Source organism: Corylus avellana, chromosome 3, assembly GCF_965113065.1.
Source record: "Corylus avellana chromosome 3, dhCorAvel1.hap1.2, whole genome shotgun sequence".
In the NCBI taxonomy this organism is placed as follows: Eukaryota; Viridiplantae; Streptophyta; class Magnoliopsida; order Fagales; family Betulaceae; genus Corylus; species Corylus avellana.
In genome coordinates, this window is record NC_142492.1 from 29626097 (window position 1) to 29636245 (window position 10149).

At 31.4% G+C, this 10149-nt stretch overlaps 1 pseudogene across 1 annotated transcript in view; it reads right to left on the bottom strand.

Annotated features, from left to right (window-relative positions):
- LOC132173596 (putative LRR receptor-like serine/threonine-protein kinase At1g56140) overlaps positions 1 to 8204 on the bottom strand; it is a 64115-nt pseudogene extending 55911 nt beyond the window's left edge. Inside the window, exons 1-9 of the transcript XR_015911643.1 lie at positions 7902 to 8204; positions 4874 to 5060; positions 1854 to 1925; positions 1566 to 1637; positions 1402 to 1473; positions 1053 to 1124; positions 502 to 573; positions 313 to 384; positions 3 to 74 (exon numbers count right to left, since the gene is read on the bottom strand). The product of XR_015911643.1 is annotated as a putative LRR receptor-like serine/threonine-protein kinase At1g56140 (transcript). The remainder of the gene's footprint in view (positions 1 to 2; positions 75 to 312; positions 385 to 501; positions 574 to 1052; positions 1125 to 1401; positions 1474 to 1565; positions 1638 to 1853; positions 1926 to 4873; positions 5061 to 7901) is intronic.
- Positions 8205 to 10149: the final 1945 nt, after the last annotated feature.

Genomic DNA, 10149 nt, shown 5'->3' on the forward strand with positions numbered 1-10149 from the left:
ACAACTGTGAGAGAGAAGTCAAATTGGAAAATGTTGAGGGTATGGGACCTTGGAAAGAGTTCCCTTGAAGCCTCCTAAAAGAGCATTTGGGAGTAGTTAATCAGAAATTGTGAATAATGCATCTTTCGTGTAGAATAAACAAGTACAGATTAAAATTAGCTCAATCATAAGTCTTACAACAATAATGTTTCTTATTGACATTGTGTTGTAATGAATGCTTGAGCCTTGTCAAGGATGATTAAACAAAGACCAAAAAAAAAAAAAAAAAAAAAAAAAACAAGGCTAAGGCTAAGGCTAGCAATATCGTCTTACAAGTCACTAAGCTTTGACCAATTCCCTATGAAGTCGGGTATCCTGCCTGTGAGTTCAGTGTCTGATGCCCACCTGAGATGAAAAGAAGTATTTCCTCAAACAATTCAGTTGCAGTTTTTGTTTTTATGTTTAACTATACGTACATTTTAGAAAGCTTTCAACTGGGAAAAGAAGACAAGAAGTTCTTACATTGTTTGGAGGTTTCGTAAGTCAGCAAATGTGGAAGGAATCTCACCACTAACTCCAGAACTACTAAAGTAGCTGTCAAAGCAAACAACTTACACATGAATCTACTGATAACAGCCTATCCTCAGCTCATATGAAAATTTAGTAATATTAGATAATGGATTTAACAACCGAAAGACAGCTCTCAAGCTAACTTTTCAAGAGAATAATTTTCAAAATTTCTCATGGTATGTACAAATTAAATATCATAGTAAAATGTGATTGCTGGCATCAACTCTCTACAATAGCCATATCATATAAACCAAATCATTTCTGCCGCTACTAATTTACTCTAGCATGCGAAAAAGAAAAAAGACAAAGTCTTGCATATGCAAAACCGTTAAATATGGCATATTATAAGATTGGCTGTCACAAAGTTCTTATAATCTTGAGTCTCAGAGTAGTAGCTTTATTAGAACCATTTGCAAAGTCTTCATCACCTGGCTACAAATTGCAATCTAATGGTTTTGCGGACTTACAGTAAAAAAGAATTTCTGCATTGTACTAGAACTTACATTTGTTCTAAATTCACTAAATTCCCAAGCTCAGATGGCAGAGAGCCCGAGAAGTTGTTTGATGCAAACGACCTGCAAATTTAACAAGTGAAACAATAAATGAATTATAAGTGAATGATTTTATTCTCTCAGGTTCAGAAAATCAAGATCAGGTATATGAAATGCAGAAAGCAACAGAACAGGCATGCTATTTTGTGAAAACACCTCTTTAAACCTACTACCATCTAAAGATAAAGGCAACAGGAACAAATGAGTCTCATTTTAAAAAGATCACAAATATCTGTAGAAAAGCAACAAAACCAAGACACCACATAGATGACTTACGAAATTGAGAATGAGTATGACTTACAATGCTTTTAATTCGGTAAGGTTTCCAAGTTCCTTTGGAAGCTCCCCTGATAATGCATTAATGCCAAGAACCCTAACGCATTAAACATCAGAAAAACAGGAAAGGTTAAATAATATTAATGTACTATGTCCTAGGAGTTTCAAATCAAAGTAAGATGGGCTTACAGGTATTGCAAGCGATTTAGATTGCTGATGGAAGCAGACAGGTTACCTGTCAAGTAATTTTGGCGCAAATCCCTGTAAGAAATGGAGGAAGCTTAGCATATTTAACAGTGCCCAAAGCAAATGGACCATTGTGGAAAACTAGCAGAACACATCTAGCGTAAATTTCAATTGGTTGATATTGTGAACCACAAATTCAAGGTCTAAGTTCAACCCTAGCTTACATGAGAAAGAAGGTAACCAAAATTCATGCAAAACCCAACTAAACGAACATTAAAGAATAAACCATACAGACTGGTGAGGAAATTTAGAGTCCATAGCTCTTCTGGGATTACACCGACAACATCCAATGCAAAAACCTTCCTGCAAAGAAAATAAATTCAAGAAACAAGCAATCAAAAAAATGGAAGATTAATAGATGCAAGACGTTCAAGATACTTGAAAGTGTAAGTTGTCCGCCATTACATAACCTATGTGTCGGTTGCTTAACATAATTTTACTGAACTTTTCAAGGTCATTTAAAACCAAAAAGTTGATTATCATATAGAAGGATTGCACTTCAATTTGTATTGAAATTGCTCACATTTTATGTGAATTTAATTAGTTGAAGTTCAAAATTGTAAGTTTAATCTACGGTGGTAGATGAATGCCTACTCAAGACTCAGGCTTGTTTGGGAAGGTAATTCTTCCCAACTTTTCTCTCAACTTTTTTCTCTTTTTTAAGTTGATTTGGCACCATTAAGACTCAACTCAATTCAAAAAATTTTAACTTTATTCAACCAAACTAATAAAAAAACATTAAATAAAAATTTTAAAAATCAATAAAATAAAATATATATATATATATATATATATATAGGTGTGGTGGCCGACACCACTCCTAAACCCCCAACTAGAGGTCGGCCACACCCAGAAAGTTTTGAGGGTGGCTGATCCACCCTCTCCAAGCACTTTTTGGGGGTGGCGGAGGTAAAATTTAGGGGTGAACAAGCCACCGCAAGCAGCTACTGGGGGGTGGCTCAGCCACCCCAAACGCCTTGGGGGTGGCTCAGCCACTCCTAGGGGTGGTTCAATACCACCCCCAATATATTTTTTTTCTTTTCTTTTTTTTGTTTTTTGTTTTTTATAATTTATATATATATATATATATATATATATATATATATATATTTTAATTAGATTTTTTATTATTATATTTTAAATTCTTCAAACAACCCAAAGATAATCTCAACTCTTTTTTTCCTCAATATTCGCAATTTTGAATTAAGTTAAGTAGAATAGAAGAAAAAAAAAATTGCACACCCAAACGAGCCCTTGTATTTATTGTGACGGAAAAAAGTTTTCATACTAGGTTATTATAAAAAAATAAAATTTTGGATGACAATCTAGTAGAGAAGAGGGAAATGAAATAAGTTTGTTTTTGACATGTCCACACAAGAGGGGGAGGGAGGATTCGAACTAGTGACCTTCGCTTCATAAGGCATGGTCTCCAGCCGATTGAGCTACCCCTTGGGGACGGAAATGTAATAAGTTAATTACACTCAAAAAACAATATTTACGTGGTTCAACATAAAAATCTACTTCCATAAGAGAAAAGTTTTTGGGAGAAATTCCACTAACAAAAGATGCAATATAAGAGGTGGTGACAAATGCTCAAACTTAAGTCCCAATAGACCAAAGCCCAACTCACGCGGGCACTTTCAGCCTCAAAAGTTAGCAAGCCGCTTCCCCACATAAAAGAGGACGACTTTAGGCCAAAGTCCCTCTCAGACTTGTGCTGAAACCACTATACTTTATTTATAGGTCCAACTCATGCTCGTTGTTGAATAAGGAATTCCAAATTACTTATATAACAAGAAAAAAAAAAAAAAAAAAAAAAAAACTTTCATTCTACCTTAAGAAAACTCAAATAAGTAACTATTAAAATAAGAATTTGATACAACTTCCATAAGTAACTAATACCACTCATAAATTTTAAGTATTTTTGCTAAAAAATTTCATAAAAAGTAAAATAAAAAGAGATTTGGCAACAAATGACCATGTGGCAAGAGAAGTGCCATATCAGGAATTTCAGAAATATATATATTAGGGGTACTAACTCTTTTACCAACAGAGACTTACTAAACTGATGTGAAGCTCATTTTGGTATTCGTGATATTTCTCTTAATTAATTGTTTTATTTTTCTCAATTTAATGAGTTATACATCAGTTTAGTAAGCATACGTTAGTAAAAAAGTTAGTACCCCTAACATTACTTAAAAAAAAAATATTGATGTGTATATTTTACTTATTGTGCCACATGGCCTTCTGTTGCCAAATTTCTTCTTTTTTTTTTTTTTTTTTTCTTTTCATTGAAATTTGTGCAAAATATGCATTGTTTTATGACCTAAATTTGAAAGATAAAAAATCTCTTTGGGAAACTTTACTTACCCAAAATACCCTCATTTGTTTTAGGAAAAAAAATAATGAAAAAATTGCAAAGATTAAGGCGGTGGTCCAAATTTAACGGTATTTGCAAAAATATCCGTGTCTCAATCTTTGAAAGAAAGTTTTAAATATCTTTTCTTGAAAAAAAAAAAAAAAAAAAAAAAAAAAGTCAAGTATTTTGGGAATTTTGTTGAAACTTAACGGAAAATCCTAACGGATCTGAGACATTGAAAAAAATTAAAAATTCGATACATTAAATTGAGAGGTTTTGAACTTTAGAAGGATATTGCAAAATGGGTGATAATTCATACGACTAAGTGAAGTTTCCCAATTTATTTTATTTTTTATTGTTTTCTAAGTCTTTGTTGTCAACTAGTTTGTATTTATTTATTTTCTAGACCGTTGTCAGCCTGTTACTACTGTAAAGAAGAGTGCATGGGTAGATTGGAGTTGCAAGAAATTTGATCGTAGGAGTAGGTCCAGAAAAGATGGCCTATTTCAATTTTCAACAAAATGACTGACCATGTCATCTTTTTTGTTTTTCAGAGACAAAAGTAAGTGACGTTCGCCACTTTGCTCTGCCCAGTTTGCTACCGTAATCTTTCATAAAATGCGTGCTGTTGTTGTTATAAGTATAAGGGCTTTGCAGTACCAGTCATACATAATATCGAACACATGGCATACAAATCCTTTTTTTTCTTTTTTCTTTTTTCTTTTTTCGAATTGGTGAAAGTGAAACGATCAATAGAACCCATATAGAGAAAGAAACAGATATCCAAGCATGAACACGAAGCACTTGAAGCTTTTGTTTTTACGCATAAAAATGCAATTTTTAAGCAAAAATGGAATGGGATAGAAAAATAGAAAGAGAGAGAAGAACACACAGTTCGGTAATGTGGCAAGTAGTGTTATTGTCGTATGTACAGACGCATTTGATAAAGGGATTGTAATCTCCGTCATCGATGGTGGCAGAGCCGATGGCCGCTCCGCTGCATGGTTCCCCACTTATATTCCATTGCCCTGATGGTGCTTCGATTCCCCATCCTTGAAATATGGAATTCAAAGTCCTTACTGCAATAATCAAATTCACAATTATACATCTTTTAATCTTTCAAATCTCTCTCCTGCTTGCGCAGAAAACAAATCCCACCTAATTAGTTACTATATGTGAATTATGAAAGTAATGTACAAGTTGTGTTCATCACTCTTGTGTTTTTATAGAGGTAATATGATTTTTAAAATTACAATTTGGTCAAAATTTAATAGTGATTAATCACAAATTTGAATTAATATTTTTTATTTTATTTAAACGGAATAATATCCAATTAATTATAGTGGACGGGTATTTTTGTTTCTTAAAAAAGTGAAAAAACAAAAATACTTATCTACAATAACTTATTTGAATTGGAGAGGGTCATATTTTCACAAATTCAATGTTGATTTTAAAAGCCAATGTACAAAAGTAACTTATAATATTATTAGTCCAAAATTACCAAAATCCAACAACACATTTTGAGCTTTTTTTAAAAAAAAAAAAAAAAAAAAAAATGTTGGGTAAAGAGGAATTAAGTAATGCTATAAGTCTTCTTAGAGTCCTCCCAAATATGATGTGACTTTTAAAATCACCAATAGATCAAAGTTCAATAAATTACATCTCAAATTCAACGATAATTTTAAAAGTCACATCACATTTATGATGACCCTAAGAGAATTCTAGGAGGACTTATACATTACTAAGAGGGATTACACTTTTTTTTTTTTTGGTTCTACGCAATATGGAAATTACATTTAATTAACTCACCTAAACTGAACTAACACTTCCATACAATTTTGACCGTAGAATGTTATGGAAGGAAACTGGCCCACATGATCGAAACGTGCAACTTTGACTTAAAACACATAAGTTATTATTTTGTCAAAAAAAAAAAAAAATTTAAGTTTTTTTTTTTTTTTTTTTTTTTTGTAAGAAAAAATTATAAGTTTTAGTGTGCATAACATTTTGCTCATTTTAATGTCAAAATATTACAAATGATATTTTAAAAATATGTTTAATAGGAGTGTTGGAGAAGATACAGACTACAAATAGCCATTATTATACATAAATTATATTTTTAATTAAAGTCATCGACTCTCTCCCTCTTTATTAGATATAGCACTAGTTAAGGTGACCAACAATTGAAGCGTGGCAATAAGCAAATCACACGCTCAAAAAGACGGTACGTAGGTTGTGTTTGGCAAAGGAGTGGGCCGAATTGGACCCGAAAATTCAAAAAAAGGTTTAAAAAATTAACTTGAACATTCTTATTTTTTACATTACATCAATTACTTTTTATTACTATTTAAATAAAAAATCATTACAAAACAAATTTTTTCATTTTTTATATAAAACATTCTTACTTTTTTTTCTCTCATCAATCAAATCTGTTACAGTTCTGGCCCACTTCCTTTTTCAAGTCCTTTGCCAAACACAGTTTTAATAAGTTATCCATATTTTTGATTATATTCTCTAAGAAATTTAATAGATTAACTATTACATTTGTGGAGTCCACTATGAATTTATGTAAGGTTCACATAAATTTACAAATCTAATGATTAATTTGTTTGATAAAATTAGCCAAATATATTAAAAAAAATAAAAAATATTAACCGTAGAAAAGTTCATTTCTTCCGTCCACCTAAGAGAGAGGACAGTTGAGTGGCACAGCCTGTCTCCTCATCCTTATCCTCTCTAATTTTTGGTTCCACATGTCTTCGTTGTGACTTAGTAGACATTATTCTCGGCAATAAATCATTAAATATAAATGAGTATATCTGCACACACACGCAAGACTAAAAGCCTATTTAGAATTGTGTTTGAGAGATTTAAAAGTACTTTTAATACTCAAAAAATTTATTTGAAAAAAAAAAGTACTCATTCAATAAAAAATTAAAAGCGTTTTTAATGGTCCAAAAAACCTAAAAATTATCAAAACGCACTTTTTGAAAAAGTTTAAAAATGAAGTTTTGCCCAAAAGCTCTTTTTAACTTAAAAACTTTATTTCTCAAACGCAATCCCAAACAGACTCTAAACATCAATACTTATAAAATCATAGAAATTAAGATTATCTTTTCTTTTCTTTATTTAATTTTCCAAAATAAAAAATTTTAAAAATAAAAAATAGAAAAAACTTCACAAAAGCCCCTTAAACTTTTCACACATTTTGAAAAGACTCTTCAAAATTTAAAAACTCATAATTTTACCCTCAAATTTTTAATTTAATGCAATCTCCCCCTCGAGCTTTAAGACAAACCGTAAAATGAATGAAATAACATTTATTAAAATTTCAAATTGATCCTTAATTTTAAATTAAAAATTAAAAAAAAAAACAAAACAAAATAAAAATTTAATGGTATTTTTCATAGCTTTTATTAGGAGTTAACGCCAAAAATTAACGAAGGGATGGATTTAATCAAAATAAAAGTTCGAGTGATGAGATTGAGAGTTTTTGAGCTTTAAAGAAGTATTCTCAAAATTCGTAAAAATTATGGGGTATTTTAGAAATTAAAAAATAAATAAATAAATAAAAAAGAGGAGGAGGAGAAAGAAGTTGATTTGTGCCATCGGAAAATCGGAGGAAAGCTTGAGCCGTAGCTAGGAGATGATGATGATAACATAAAAAGTGGATAATGTATTTTGCATATTCCAGTTTTCTGCACAATTCTTTGATTGGTTCAGCATCGTCTTCCTCAAACCAGAATTAAACCGTACAGAAATCAGTTATTGAAAGGATTTAGGTTGAAGTTCAAACTTCAATCATCTCATCAGTCACAAAAATATATAAGAGATTACTCCATCTTCACATATATATAGTTTTCTTGTAATTCCTTTTCTTTGTGGATAATTAGTAAATAGAGAGAGAGAGAGAGAGATACCTTCAGCAGGATCTGTAACAGCGCTGGTTCCATTTTGAGCTTGAGCAAGGTGAAGCAGCTGGCCAAAGATGCAAGCAGCATAAAAGGCAAAGCCTAAAACTGGTGATGGTGATGGTGATGATCCTCCCGCCATCAGTTTTATGTTTCTCTCTATATTAATATGAGATTGATGGATGGCTATGGGCAGAACAATAGAAGATCGAGGAGGCGGAGGAGGAGGAGCAATGAGATTACAATTTACAGATGCAGAGCGCTATATATGCTGCCTCTGCTCATGATCAGCTCATCCAGCCAGTAATTGGTTGATATAATAATATTAGAGATATCACACTCACAGGATTTAATATTGCCTTTTAAAATTATATTATTATAATATTATCAGTCTCAACGTTGAAAGCTTTGGAGAAGAGTCGCCATCGAAGCTATTAAGCTCTATGCCCCACGGCACCCACCCACGCGCTCCTATTGTCAGATAGGGGGAAATTTGTGTTCACTCGTCGTCGAGATAAGACGAAGTCAATTGTAATTCGATTTATTTAATTAAATTGATCAAATTCTTCAATTTTAATTATCTAATTTTGTATTAAGTTATAGTCAGATTGGTAGGAAGTCATGTCAAAAATTATCTCTCATTATTTCTCGTGTGCCGGGTTCAGCATTAGAGCCAATTCAGGGTAGTGCTTTCGGGTCAATTCATCAGCTCGTGTAATTTTCAATTTTGAATTTTCAAGCTTGGTTGGCCAAGCACAGTGACATATCTGCATCGCCAAAGGGCAGCTTCACTTTCTGACTTTGAGGATTTTAACGTATTCAACAACTAACAACTTGAATATATAGATATAGGATTTCATAAAATAAACAAAAATCAGTCAAAGCGTACGCCTCTTTCCACACTTGAACCATATTGATTATTGAAGCAGCCTTTCCTGCGTAGCGTAGAGTAGCATTTAATTAGCTTTAATATTTTAGGACCAACTCAACTCGATCTTCAATTCTTAAGGCTTAAGTTGCCACAAAAATTACTTCAAAATGCCCACTTGGAATCAGCATATTATAGATAAACAAGATTAAAATATTATGAATCACAAATAAAAATAAATAAATAAAGACTAAAATATTATGAATCAAGTAGAGTTTGGAATTTTAGCTTCAAACCTTCCTTAAAAGTTAAAAACCTCTCATTTCTGCTTTAACGTGGCATTGTTCGAATGGTGCATCTGAATCCAAAAATTCAAAGTGTTTTAAACTCTTATTTGAAAATTAACCTTTCTTATTTGTTTATATTTTAATTACTATTTCACCGTAATTGAGTATTTCTATCTAAATTTATTATTTCATGAATCTAAAATATTATTTGGAGTATTGTTATAACTATTATTAGTTTTCATTTTAAAGATTTGCCACGTATTTGTTTGAAGTATATTACATCTATTACTGGTTCTTCCTCCCTAGCTATTAGAGACCAACGATTTAGAGTAATGCTAAATAGTGAGTAGCATTTACATTTATATTCTCATGTTATTTTTGTGTATTCTCAAATAGATTTGTGATAGATCACTATTAAATGTTGACTAATAATAATTTTAAAAAGTCACATCAATTTTAGAAGAATACAAAGAGAGTACGAATCTTCTTTTTAACATCACTGATAATTAAGATAAATGAAGTAAACTAATGAGCGCATTTTAATGAACTTTATTGAACAAGGAACATTTTTAAAAAAAGATATTAATAAATTTATGGGAACATTGTACTCTTATAAATTTTTTAAGGACAAGTTGAACGAAAACAGCACACACACCAAAAGTGAGAACATGATCCTCTCCAATTCATTTCTAATTAATTATATTTAAGGGGTATGTTTGTATTTTCACATAACTAATCTTAATTCCCAAAAGTGAGCATGAAGGTGGAACTTGTATTTAATGAATAATTGATACCACAATAAGGAAAGAAGGACACGTTGAACCTTCTCGATCGCTCGGCTTGGTCTAGCGAAGACCTCTTCAACGGCTCTTGTGATTTCATAAATCAACCTGGAAAGTGTGCATCTACTGTTTAATATTATCATATACGTCACAAATATCGGATATGGTGGCTGCTCGCTGTTAAGAAAAATTTTCAAACATTTTTCTATGAGGTATGCTACAATTTAATAAAAATTATATATTTTGTCCATAAAAGTCCATGTAGCAAGATACAACATCATTTTCTTTTTGTTTTGTATTTTTCCCTCCAAAATAATAAT